The 14,573-nt window shown below is 28.7% G+C and overlaps 3 long non-coding RNA genes across 4 annotated transcripts; 1 reads left to right on the plus strand and 2 right to left on the minus strand.

Moving 5' to 3' along the window:
* Positions 1–382: 382 nt before the first annotated feature.
* LOC128292832 (uncharacterized) lies at positions 383–5,588 on the minus strand. Of its 2 annotated transcripts, none has more exons than XR_008282776.1 (2): positions 5,471–5,588; positions 383–647 (listed from the first exon to the last, which is right to left on the minus strand). It is a non-coding gene; the product is annotated as an uncharacterized LOC128292832 (long non-coding RNA). The 2 variants fall into 2 exon arrangements; XR_008282777.1 differs by lacking the exon at positions 5,471–5,588 and adding an exon at positions 1,512–1,588.
* Positions 5,589–7,887: 2,299 nt separating this feature from the next.
* Positions 7,888–9,273, plus strand: LOC128292785 (uncharacterized). Its single transcript, XR_008282696.1, has 2 exons — positions 7,888–8,032; positions 8,985–9,273. It is a non-coding gene; the product is annotated as an uncharacterized LOC128292785 (long non-coding RNA).
* A 693-nt stretch (positions 9,274–9,966) lies between these two features.
* Positions 9,967–12,196, minus strand: LOC128292591 (uncharacterized). The gene is made up of 3 exons (XR_008282576.1): positions 12,049–12,196; positions 11,092–11,133; positions 9,967–10,210 (listed from the first exon to the last, which is right to left on the minus strand). It is a non-coding gene; the product is annotated as an uncharacterized LOC128292591 (long non-coding RNA).
* Between the last annotated feature and the right edge of the window lie 2,377 nt (positions 12,197–14,573).

The raw sequence follows: 14,573 nt of genomic DNA on the forward strand, positions 1-14,573 counted from the left end.
TTGTCATTCCTGTAATACCCTTCAACCCTAAACCGTCGCCGGAACAGGGTTATGGGGCATTACCAGATAAATCAGACAAATTACGGATAATTCTTAATAAATAAATAATTAAACAATTATTTATTTAACAAACATATTATAGTATAATCATAAATTCATATAAATTATGTTTTTATTTCTAATTGACTTCATTCATTAAAAAAAATTTAATAAAAATTTTCACAGCATTTCTTCTTATTTTTACATAAAACCCCCTGCAAGTTCAAACCAGAAACCAACTAATCCAAGACCAATGGCACAATCAAAACAATTTAAATCTAAATACACCTAAATTATAACCAATTCATTAACATAGTAATTTAATAACTAAACATTCATAATATTAATCAAAATTAACTACTAACTTCATTCATTTTTCATTCTAACTTAATACCAAATTATATAATATAATCTTTACCATTTTATCATAATAATAACAAAATATGGTATACCATTCTTACAACCAACATTACAAGCATATCAATGTAACCTATACAACACCTAGTACATGCCACTTCCAATTAAGGAAAAAAAATAATCACCAAAAATCTTTTTGCTAGAGTCAGGATCGTTTGGATGCTGGACAGGGACAATAGACTTCTATTAACCTGCGCACGGAAACAACCGCACGCTGAGTTTTCCATACTCAGTGGTATTACCATAATTCAAATTATTAAAGCAATAAAGAATTATAATTACCGAACATGTAACTATCTAATTTCTCAAATATCAATTCATTCTTAAACTTCATTAATTAATAATAACAATACAATTTTTAACTATTCTTCAATTTTCATCACATATCACATGAAACAATTTCAATCACTACATGAATATTAAATTCATGCCTTTCATTTTCAATCTTCATTTCAATTAATAATTCAACTTTCTCATTTCTTTCAATATTTCAATAATATAATCCATCAATTTATTTTAAATTTCTCATTTTAGATGTTCACCCTATTAACAAACTCGGACTTTGACGGATACACAGATTCCAACCCAAACACACCAGTACGGCACATTGTGCCTAAAACGGTACATAGTACCTGATCAGAATACAACACATAAAGTGCCTAAAACGACACACGAGGTGGCTGATACAACACACGAAGTGGCTGATACGACACAGGAGGTGCCTAAAATACGACACATAAAGTGCCTGATTAGTAAAGCCGGCAAATCCCGTACACTTCCAGATCCTATGGCATGCCAATTATATCCAACTTAGCCTGACTAGTTAATAGGGTATTTCAATTCTCAATTCACTTTCATTTCCAATCCAAGATCACTTTTCAATTACAATTTTCACATTCAAATCAATTTACAATTCAATTATACATACACATTCACCAGTCAATTCAATTCTCATTCAACTCAAATATCAATACTTACCTTATAACTCACTTAATAAATATAGAATTTATATAAAACATTTAATAAAAAGTAATTTGAATTATAGTAATACAAACCGTGAATTTCTCTTTTTAATCCTCGATAGCTTTCTCCAATGTAATAACCCGAATTTTACGGTTATCGAAAAAGTGTATTTTCGAGTCTCCGTTACCAAAAAATGGATCCGTAAATAGTTATAAAAAATATTTAAAAAGTTAATTGAGTGGTTAATTAGAGTTTAATTAAGTGAATTTAGCTGAGCTAAGGATAATTGGATAAAAAGATTAAATTGAATAAAGTGTAAAAGTTTAATTATAGATTAAAAGAAAATAAAAGGACCAAAATGGCAATTATGCCATTTAGCATAAGTGAGGTGGCATATAAAGTAAAAATATAAGATTTTTACTTAGATTTTAATTATAATATATATACTTATTAGTAATAAATGATATTAAATTAATTTATTATAATTATATTATAAGATATTTATATGATAAATAAATTAGTATAAAGACAAATATATAATAAATAAAATATACAAGTGTATGGATAAAATACATACATTAGTAATGTATTAGATATTAAATAAATATTTATTATTTTATAAAAGATATTTATTAATTAAATAATTATATTATAAGATTTTATATGATAAATATATTAAATAATGACAAATGTATGGTTATCGATGAATACAAATGTACTATTAATATACACATGAATAAATAAATACTACTTATTATTTAAGTATAAATACATGTGTATATATATATAAAAAAAGAAATAAAGAAAGAAAAAAGGATAGAAATGAAGAAACAAAGCAAACGAAATAGAGAGCAGGGGAAGGAAAGAAAGAAAAAGAGAAAAGAAAGAAGAAAAGGGAAAATTGAAGGTGTGAAGCTTGAAAGTTTAATAGGTAAGTCAATTTAGCTCTTTTTACTTAATTTTGTTGTTTTAGAAGCTTTGGAATAAGATTTTGATGAAATTAAGTTGATATTTTGAAAGTTATTAGATTTCTAGATAATGTTCATGTTGAGTAAAATGATGAAATAAGGGTTAAATTGATAGAAATTCAAGTTACAAATGAAATAAGGATTGAATTGTAAAGTAATTCATAAGTTTTATGTTGAAGGGCTAATTTGAGTAAATTTCGAAACTAGTTAAATAAGCTGAAAATTTAGTAGTTAAATTTGAGTTGGGATGGAACTTGAATAGAAATAGAGTATGAATTAAGTTAGTAAAGTGAATGAATTAGTTAGGACCTAATTGAAAAAGGTGTAAAAGTTGCTAAAAGGATTAAATAGCTCAATTATCAAATGAGGAAGGACCTAAAGTGAAATAATCCCAAAAGAGATATTTTGAGCGGCAATAGCTGAGAAAATCAGGAAAAAGGTGAAATAAGGGCAAAATTGGAAAATTACCAAAATTAGCTAAATAAAAATGGGACTAAATTGGAATATCTAGAATTCTCTTCATTTTTCCTTATTTTCAATAGCTTAAAAACAGTCATGGAAGAGGGTTCAAGCTGGTTTTCATTATCTAGCTACATGTAAGTTTAATTCTTGCTTTCTCCTTTAAATTTCTATGTTTTTGGAGTTTTACAATTGGGTCCAACTTACTTTTTCATTAGTTTTGAATTTCATGGCTAATTTTTAAAGCTATTAGGGATGAGTGCTGGAAGAATATGATGAATAAACATAGAATTGAAGCTTTAATTTTGATATATGATAATTTTATCAAGTAAAATTAATGGAAATTGATTTTAGGACCTAATTGTGAAAATTTTTGGAATTAAAGTCTAGTGCTGAAATTATGATTTCCAAAAGTTGTAAAGTAGTTTAAAGTGATAGAATAAAGTGTAAATTGAAAAAAATTAGCTCAATTGAGAGGCTAATTGAGTAGGGACGAAATTGTTATTTATTAAAGCTTAAGGGAAAAATGGTAATAAACAGCTTATTAAGCTTATTAAAGCTTAAGGGTTGCACTAAAACAATATTGGACAGCAATAGTAGACTAACTTTGAAAAATCATCATAAATTGTAAAAATCGAATTAGAAGATGAAAAAAGTGTGAAATTAAAACTTATTGAGTCTAGTTTCTCATAGAAGAAACGGTGTAAGCAATGAATTTGTAAATCATGAGATATAATGAATTTTGTGAGACAAAGTTAGAATGAATTCGGGTCCCCCTGTTCTGACTTTGGAAAATCATCAAAAATTGGATAAAAATAATTAGGGGCTTAAATTTATATGTTTAAAATCCTTAATGAACCTATTTTCAAAATAATCAAACGGAAACATTGTCCAAATCTTGCACAATGAGATAATTAATTTTTAGTGAAGAATGGTCGAAACTGTTTGACAGCAGAACAGAGACAAATTTAAAGAATAAACTGTACTTATTGGCTAAACCAAAAATTCTAGAAATTTTATGGTAAGAAGATATGTGAGTCTAATTTCAGGAAAAATTAGCGGATCTTAAGTAAATAGTGGAATTATATGTACAAAAAAAAAATGGTTAAATTTGCATGTTTAGGCTCATGAATTAAATTGAATTGTGTTGTATTGATGATTATAAATTATTATTATTTTCGTAGTTAACAAAGAACCCAAGACATCGGCGCACAAAGGGAAGGAGAAAGCTATCGAGGATTAAAACGAGAAATTCATTATCTCCTTGTACAAGATTTGGACGATGTTTCCGTTTGATTACCTTGAAAATAGGTTCATTAAGGATTTTAAACATATAAATTTAAGCCCCTAATTATTTTTATCCAATTTTTGATAATTTTCCAAAGTCAGAGCAGGGGGACCCGAATTCATTCTCACTTTGTCTCACAAAATTCATTATATCTCATGGTTTACAAATCCATTACTTACACCGTTTCTTCTATGAGAAACTAGACTCGATAAGTTTTAATTTCATACTTTTTTCATCTTCTAATTTGATTTTTACAATTTATGGTGATTTTTCAAAGTTAGTCTACTACTGCTGTCCAATATTGTTTTAGTGCAAGCTGTTTATTACCATTTTTCTCTTAAGCTTTAATAAATAACAATTTCATCCCTACTCAATTAGCCTCTCAATTGAGCTAATTTTTCTCAATTTACACTTTATTCTATCACTTTAAACTACTTTACAACTTTTGGAAATCATAATTTCAGCACTAGACTTTAATTCCAAACATTTTCACATTAGGTCCTAAAATCAATTTCCATTAATTTTACTTGATAAAATTATCATATATCAAAATTAAAGCTTCAATTCTATGTTTATTCATCATATGCTTCCAGCACTCATCCATAATAGCTTTAAAAATTAGCCATGAAATTCAAAACTAATGAAAAAGTAAGTTGGACCCAATTGTAAAAGTCCAAAAACATAGAAATTTAAAGGAGAAAGCAAGAATTAAACTTACATGTAGCTAGATAATGAAAACCAGCTTGAACCCTCTTCCATGACTGTTTTTAAGCTATTGAAAATAAGGAAAAATGAAGAGAATTCTAGATATTCCAATTTAGTCCCATTTTTATTTAGCTAATTTTGGTAATTTTCTAATTTTGCCCTTATTTCACCTTTTTCCTGATTTTCTCAGCTATTGCCGCTCAAAATATCTCCTTTGGGATTATTTGCACTTTAGGTCCTTCCTCATTTGACAATTGAGCTATTTAATCCTTTTAGCAACTTTTACACCTTTTTCAATTAGGTCCTAACTAATTCATTCACTTTACTAACTTAATTCATACTCTATTTCTATTCAAGTTCCATCCCAACTCAAATTTAACTACTAAATTTTCAGCTTATTTAACTAGTTTCGAAATTTCCTCAAATTAGCCCTTCAACATAAAACTTATGAATTACTTTACAATTCAATCCTTATTGAATTTCTAACTTAACCCTTATTTCATCATTTTACTCAACATGAACATTATCTAGAAATCTAATAACTTTCAAAATATCAACTTAATTTCATCAAAAACTTATTCCAAAGCTTCTAAAACATCAAAATTAAGTAAAAAGAGCTAAATTGACTTACCTATTAAACTTTCAAGCTTCACACTTTCAATTTTCCCTTTTCTTCTTTCTTTTCTCTTTTTCTTTCTTTCCTTCCCCTGCTCTCTGTTTCGTTTGCTTTGTTTCTTCATTTCTATCCTTTTTTTCTTTCTTTATTTTTTTATATATATAAACATATGTATTTATACTTAAATAATAAGTAGTATTTATTTATTCATGTGTATATTATTAGTACATTTGTATTCATTTATAACCATACATTTGTCATTATTTAATATATTTATCATATAAAATCTTATAATATAATGATTTAATTAATAAATATCTTTTATAAAATAATAAATATTTATTTAATATCTAATACATGTATTACAAATGTATGTATTTTTATCCATACACTTGTATATTTTATTTACTATACATTTGTCTTTATACTAATTTATTTATCATATAAATATCTTATAATATAATTATAATAAATTAATTTAATATCATTTATTACTAATAAATATATATATTATAATTAAAATCTAAGTAAAAATCTTAGATTTTACTTCATATGCCGCCTCACTTATGCTAAATGGCATAATTGCCATTTTGGTCCTTTTTATTTTCTTTTAATCTATAATTAAACTTTTACACTTTATTCAATTTAATCTTTTATCCAATTATCCTTAGTTAAGCTAAATTCACTTAATTAAACTCTAATTAACCAGTCAATTACTTTTTAAATATTTTTGATAAATATTTATGGATCCATTTTTTAGTAACGGAGACTCGAAAATACACTTTTCCGATAACCGTAAAATTCAGGTTATTACATTTCTCTCCCCCTTAATAAATTTCGTCCTCGAAATTCCACCAGTAGAAAGGTTCAAATATTTCTTTATTTTACTGTATCAAAGCACAATTTAACTCATTCAATAGTATTTTACTATAGATCACAAATTTCTTACTCGATTCAGACTAAACCAGAATTGATGCTTTGGTCGACAGAACTCTTATTTGGTTAAAACTTTACGAACATTTATCAGATCATTCAAGTCTTCTTTTAAACATAATTAATTAGAAGCCAAAGAACAATAGAGCAATACTGTTCATGAACCAACCAGACTTTCAATAATTCCATCTAATATCATAATTAACCACTCTGTTTATATAATAAGAATCACATTTAAAATGAACATTTATATATATACCTCTGTAAATAGCAAACATATAAGATATCCAAAAGAATTGTAATAAGATATACAATTATAACTGCTACATTCAGATATCTTCTCCCTTTCATCGTTGTTTTAACTGATTATTAAAATCATCAATAACTTCATATTATTAGGTTCACTAAAGAAACTAATTCGAAGTAATTCTCAATTAATTCATTCTGCATATACTATATCATCATAAATCGATTGCTCAAGAATAACTTTCTTCTTAACAGTGATATTACGTATTCAGAATAATTTCTAGAAAAATTATCTAGTATCTCAATCACAATCATCTTTACTTACTAACTCATTCACAACTCTAACTGCATTAGTAATCATTTAACCATTAAACTCTTCAATTTCACACTTGTAAACTTAATAAATATAAATCTTGTAACGACCCGAATTTTAAGGTTATCAAAAAAATATATTTTCGGGTCTCCGTTTCTGAAAAATGGATTAGTAAATAATTATTAAAAATATTTATGAAGTTAGTCGAGTGGTTAATTAGAGTTTAATGAAGTAAATTTAGCTTAATTAAGGATAAATGGATAAAATGATTAAATTGAATGAAGTGTGAAAATTTAATTGTAGAATAAAGAAAATTGAGGGGATTAAATAAGCAAATAAGCCAAAGTGAGTGCCAAGTGTGTGATAAAATAAAATACATGTGTGATAAATAATGTACATACATTTGTAATACATGTATTTGATATTATTATTAAATTGATATTATATTTATTATTTAAGTAAGTATTAATGTATTTATTATTATTAAATTGATATTATATGATAAATAAATAAAAGAAAGACAAGTGTATGAAAATAATTTCATATAAGTGTAGAAATAAAATATACACATTTGTAATACAAGTATTTGATAATAAATAGATATTTATTTAAATATTAAATTATTGCTATAATTATTAATTAATATTAATATTATATTATATTATGAAATAAATTAAAATAGTGACAAATGTGTGGTAATTATAAAATACATGTGTAATAAATTGAATACATACATTTGTAATATGTATATTTAATTATTAGTAAATATTTATTATTTATAAAAGATATTTATTAATTAAATAATTATATTATAAGATTTTTATGTAATAAATATATTAAATTATGACAAGTGTGTAGATAATAAATGGATAAAATGTAAAATAAATATTTGATATTAATTAGATATTTATTAAGTTAACATATTATATATATATATATATAAAGTAAAACAAAAGAAAAAGAAATGAAAAAAAAAAGAGATAGAAAAGAAACAGAATGAAACGAAACAGAGAGCAAGGAAGGAAAGAAAAGAAAGAAAGGGAGAAAAGGGAAATTTTAGATTTCAAGGTTTGAAAGTTTAATTGGTAAGTCAATTTAGCCATTTTTACTTAATTTTGATGTTTTAGAAGCTTTGGAACAAGATTTTGATGAAATTAAGTTGATATTTTGAAAGTTATTAGATTTCTAGATAAAGTTCATGTTGAGTAAAATGATGAATTAAGGGCTAAATTGATAGAAATTCAAGTTAGAAATGAAATAAGGATTGAATTGTAAAGTGATTCATAAGTTTTATGCTTTAAGGACTAAATTGAAAGAATTTTGAAATTATGGTTTTATGATGAAAAATAGATAATTATGTCTAAGTTTGGTTAAAAATTAAGTAGAAATAAAGTATGAATTAAGATAGAAAAGTAAGGGAATTTAGTTAGGATTAAATTGAAATTAAAAGTAGAAAATCAACATTTTGCACTAAGACTATTTTGGACAGCAACAGTAGTCTAAGTTTGAAAAATCACCAAAAAAATTATAAATTTAATTAGAGGATGAATAAAATATAGAATTAAAGCTTATTGAGTCTAGTTTCTTATAGAAGAATCGGTATAAGCAATTGAATTGTAAATTATGAGATATAATGAATTTTGTGAGACAAGGTCAGAATGAATTCGGGTTCCCCTGTTCTGAGTTTAGAAAATCACAAAAAACTGGAGAAAAATAATTAGAGGCTTAAAGTTACATGTTTATAATCCATAATGAGTCTGTTTTCAGGAGAAATCAACGGGAATATTATCCGAGTTCTGTACTGTAAGATAATTAACTTTTAGTGAAGAAGGGTCGAAACTGTCAGACAGCAGAATAGGGGTGAATTTAAAGAATAAACTGTACTTAATGGCTAAACGAAAAATTCTGAAAATTTTATGGTAAGAAGATTTGTGAGTCTAGTTTCAGGAGAAATTAGTGGATCTTAATTTAGAATTCTGTAACTCAAGATATAAATTAGTAATGTATTAATGATTATGAATTGTATTACTTTCGTAGTCAATGTGGTACCGGAAATCTCGGCTAAGAAAGGACAAGACAAAGTCAACGGGAGTTAGCTCAGAAACTACGGTTTGTATTTCTATAATCCGAACTTAATACTTAAATTGTTGGATTTATTATTTAATATATATGTAGTAGGTGTTTTGAGATGATTATTTGAATTGGATTGAATATTGATTATATTGAATTGATTTATGAATATATATATATATATATATGAATGTTTGAATTGAAATGAATATTGATGTGGAAATTGAATAATAAATATTTGTTATATTGGAAAATATATGTAGTTGAAAGTGTGATGAAATTGATAGAAAATTGTGATTATTGTGAAATTAAATATTTATTAGTGAAAAGTGAATGGAATTATATTGAATTGAAAATATATAGTTAATTAATTAAAATATGAATTAATTGAAAACTGAAAAATGAATTAAATACCCTATTAACTAGTCGGACTAGTTGGATATAGTTGGCATGCCATAGGATATGGAAGAGTACGGGTTTTGCCGGCTTACTAATCAGGCACTTATGTACTGACTACTATTACTGTTACCGTTACTGTTACCGATTCAGCACTTTGTGTGTCGGATTTTGTTACTGTTGTAGCACCCAAAACCCGCCCCAGACGTTATAACCGGATCCGACATGCCACATCGAAGCGTTCAAAACATTTTATATTGTCGATCCAGAAAAACTTACTTAGTGTTTTAAAAGATAATTTCATTATAGGTTAAAGTGAATGGAAGTCATGCACCGTAGGAAACCTAAAAATGTGGTGAGTCCATCGGATCGCTAAGTACCAAGCTCCATTCGGATCCAATCCTAGACATGCATACCGCCATTGCCACACCTTAACGTCATGGATATTTCTAGGAAACCGATTTGATTAAGTCATTTTTAAGAAAATTGATCAATTTTGGAAAATACTTTCATTGCGGAAGCTTTGCTTGTTGTCGTGTTATTTTGAAATCAATTGTTGTTTTTGAAAACGCGCCCTAAAGCTATCCAATTTCAACAGTTAAAATAAGTAATACCTATCTTAGTAATACATATTAAAACCATCAAAAATAATTAAGCGGCCTTATTACATTTAAAAACCCAAAACTTCAAATGTAAATAAAAGGATGTCCAGTTCACCAGAAGAAAATCAAACTTTCAGAATGGGTGGCCACTCCGAATTCCCTCACAGCTCCAAGCCCACTATGGTTGGGGATTTCCTGCGTAGATGAAAATAAAAGGGGTGAGTTTGGGGAAACTCAGTGTGTAAGGAAAACCCATTCAAAGCCCAAGTCAGCTCAAGCCCATTGGGCCTAAGCCCATTCAGTAATAAGTGGTATGGGCCGAGCCCTTTTCAGATTATAATAAACCGGGCCTTAGCCCCTTATTCGGATAACAAGATGGCCTATAGGCCCATTTCAAAATACATGCAACATCAAGAACATATGCAAGCCCATTTGGGAGACTACTCAACCCACCAACCACTACACTCCACCCCTACCAGCCATACACTCCATGTGGGAATAGTTCAACCCACCCACCCAACACTCCACAGCTTGACCTTTGTTGCTCGCTTATCAAAGAATTGAGGCAAAGCCTCCAAGACGTGGACAAGCCACTTTCAGTACTTCCTCGTCAATATCCCAGTCCCATGCATCGATAATAACAACATGGCATGCAAGAAATAACAACATCAAACATGCATTTAGGTCAATTTAACCCTAGGGGTATTTCAGTAATTTATCACCTAGGGGTAAAACTGTAAATTTTTCACTTTTAAAGGTATTTCAGTAATTTATCTATTTTAGGGTTTTTCATGCATATTCCTAGCTTTCACGTACTACAGAATCACGTACCGATGGTTCTTACCGAATTGGGCCCGTTGGCCCATCATTCCAATTTTAGCCCATTAAGCCCAAAAATATCGAGGGCACAGAAATTATGCACTTTGCAGTCCAAACATTGCAGCTTACCAAAAACATTAATCGATTTACCTCACGAGCATTCGCACACTCGCAAATCTACAAAATACCGGTTTTCAGCATTTCGACTTTTCGGCTTTTGCCGATCTAGACTAAGAAAGAGGGTGTTAGTTACACACCTGTTTGCGACGATATGCTGACGAGATCCACACACGAACCACCTACAATTGGATTACTAACACGTTAATCTAACTATTCAAAAATAAACTACGTATTAACCCCTTACAATATTCGGCCAACCACACCTACAGATCATAGTAAGCTTATAAGAAATCAATAAGCAACTCATTAACAAATTTTTGTCAATGTTTACCACATAATCATAAATTTCACTGCAAGCTGTCTTCCTGAGCAACAGTCACTAAATCATTTATAACTAGAGCTAAGAAACTCCAAATCAAGTGCCGTTAATTTTCCCTAAAAATAGACTCATATATCTTATATCCATAAAATTTTCAGAATTTTTGGTTTAGCCAATCAATACCAGATTTTTCTCAAAGTTTCCCATGTTTCACTGTTTGACTAATCTGACCACTCTTCATTACGAATCAAATTTCTCATTGTACAGAATTCAAAATATGTTCTTTTTATTTCATTAGAAACTAGACTCAATAAGCTTTAATTACATAATTTATTCAGCTTCTAATTCATCTCCCACAATTTATGGTGATTTTCCAAAGTCACGTTACTGCTGCTGTCCCAAGCAGATTTATTACCAAATCACTCTTTCACACATACCTTGCATGCATGTTATTTAAACATGTATATCACCAATCAATCATCACATATCTATGATTTTACTTAAGAATAATCTCCATTTCATCATTTTAAAGCACAACATGTTAGCTGATTTTTCCTTTAACATCTAAGGCACATGCATGCTCATTTGTTTGGCTCAACTTCACCTATCTTCCATTTTTTCATCAAAAGAACATGAAACAACAACCATTTCCTTCATTTTAATTCATGACTAAATGCTCACAACACAACTAAAACCGAAATATGCTTCAAGAGTTAAGGTAGAATCAAGAAGAACTCATGAACCTCAAAATAGAAGCAAGGTACCAAGAACTTACCTTCAATTTTCCTCCTCCTAATGACCGAATACTCAAGAGCTTTCTCCTCTCCTTTCTCTTCTCTAACTTTCAGCTATGATGAACAAAGATGGACAAAACTTTGTTCTTTTCACCCTTTTTTCTTTTAATAAAACTTCATATTTCATCCGTTTAATTCTTTAATACAAAAGACATGAAATTCTTATCATGAAACATTTACCTAACCCATTATCATGAAACATTTACCTAACCCATTATCATGGAACATTTACCTAACCTATTATCATGGAACATTTACCTAACCTATTATCAATTTGTATCAATTTGTACCATAAATTATGGATATCAAGTGCACATTTTGTCTACAACAACATGATGGCTGGCCACTTCATGTAAAATGGGAGGTTTGTCATGCAAATCATCCTATTTTGCACTCCTATTTATTTGGTCACTTCAATTTAGCCTATAGCATTTTCAAACATTTTCACATAGGTCCTATTTCATAATTTCACTCACAAATGACAAAATTAAAGCATGAAATTTTGCCAACGTTCACAGAATTCCCGAAAATTGGGGCGTTACAACTGTTATTACCGTTCTTTATCTTGTTTGAATTTGTTTCGATGAGGTGCTCTGTACCGCATCGCTATCGTTATCTTATCGTTCCGGCCGGCCGATGAGGCACTATGTGCCGTACTGGTGTGTTGGTTGGATCCGTGTATCCGTCTAAGTCCAAGTCATGTTAATAGGGGTAAATAAAGGTATAAAATAACTGATTATTACTGAATAATTAACTGTTACCGGATAATTGACTGTTACTAGATATTAGACTGTTACTGAATAACTGAATATTACTGAATAATTGATCATTACTGAATAACTGATTGTCACTGAATGAATGACTGTTACTGAATAACTTAGTTGTTACTGAATACCTGATTTTACTAAATAATTGACTGTTACTGGATAACCGATCAATTGATCGATACTAAATAACTGGTTATTATTGCATAATTGATTGTTACCGAATAACTGACTGTTACTGAATAAATAATTGTTCTGATTGTTAATGAACATTACTGATTGATTAATTGCTATTGAAATTAATAAATGATTTGAAATTTAAAGTAAACCAAAACATTGGTTGGAAAGTGAATGTTTGAATACTCATTGAGTTTGAATAGTTCGATATATATATAAAATAATAAGTTTTATAATTGTTTAAGTGTTCAGATTATAGAAATACCACTGAGTGTATACTCAGCGTACGATTTGTTTCCGTGCGCAGGTTAAGTTAAGGCTAGACTGTTGAATCAGCATCCTAGGCCGATCCCGAATTCAATGAGGTAAAGTATGTTGAGTATTGATAATGGCATGTACCTAGGATGTTTAATGAGAGTCATTTAGGTTGTAAAAGTATTGATGAAATAAGTAAATTATTGTTGGCAACGGTATATAGTATGAATTTTGAAATTTATTGAAAATTCGTAGTGATTCTAAATTAGTTCCAAATTGAATTTACTGTTCATATTGGACCATAAGGGCCCATTAAAGGGACGACATCTTAAAACTAGGATGAGTGTGAATATTTATTTTAATTAATGACCAGAATTGGACTGTACTGGCTGGTAATGTCTCGTAACCCTGTTCCGGCAACGGTATAGGGTTAGGGGACGTTACAAATCTGATAAATTTCACTATAATAAACTATACTTATGAGGGGGGACAGAGGACATAAAGCCTTAAACTTTAGCTTTCATATATACACACATAACACGACTTTTATCGTCAATATATTCATTAAAACATTCATTTCATACCTATATAAATATTTACTCATCATAGGCAATCCCCTTTTTCTATCAAATACTCAAATATCACTTTTATCATTGTTGGACGTAGCTTAGTTGGAAACATTTCTATCTATTAGTAAAACAATTCTCGTCAAGGTCAAGAGATATCACACTATCACAGGTTTATAATGGCATGTATTTCTAGACTTCATATATACTATACTCGGTCCAAGAACCGACTAAACCTAGCTCTGATACCGACAACTGTAGCCGGAACAGGGTTACGGGGCATTACCAAATAAATAAGACAAATAACGGATAATTCTTAATAAATAAATAATTAAACAATTATTTATTTAACAAACATATTATATTATAATCATAAATTCATATAAATTACGTTTTTTTTCCTAATTGACTTCATTCAATCAAATTTTTTTTTATGATCCCGATTTTATTCTGGTTGGTTTCTAATGTATGTTTTGGGCTTCGAGGGCCCAATAGAGAGACGTTATGATTATTTTCAAAATATGAATAATAAATGACTCAGAATTATCTGAAAATGTTCAGTAAACTCCGGTAATGCCTCGTACCCTATTTCGGCAATGGATATGGGTAGGGGGTGTTACAATCCCTACTTAAGATAAGAGTTATGGATGAGCATTCTATCGAATCGAGTTGAATTGAGTAAAAAAATTTCGAGTTGACGTATCCTATTTTATCAACCTAGCTCGATTTGAAATTTTTTCGAAT

The sequence above is a fragment of the Gossypium arboreum genome, chromosome 5 (genome assembly GCF_025698485.1).
Source record: "Gossypium arboreum isolate Shixiya-1 chromosome 5, ASM2569848v2, whole genome shotgun sequence".
NCBI lineage: Eukaryota > Viridiplantae > Streptophyta > Magnoliopsida > Malvales > Malvaceae > Gossypium > Gossypium arboreum.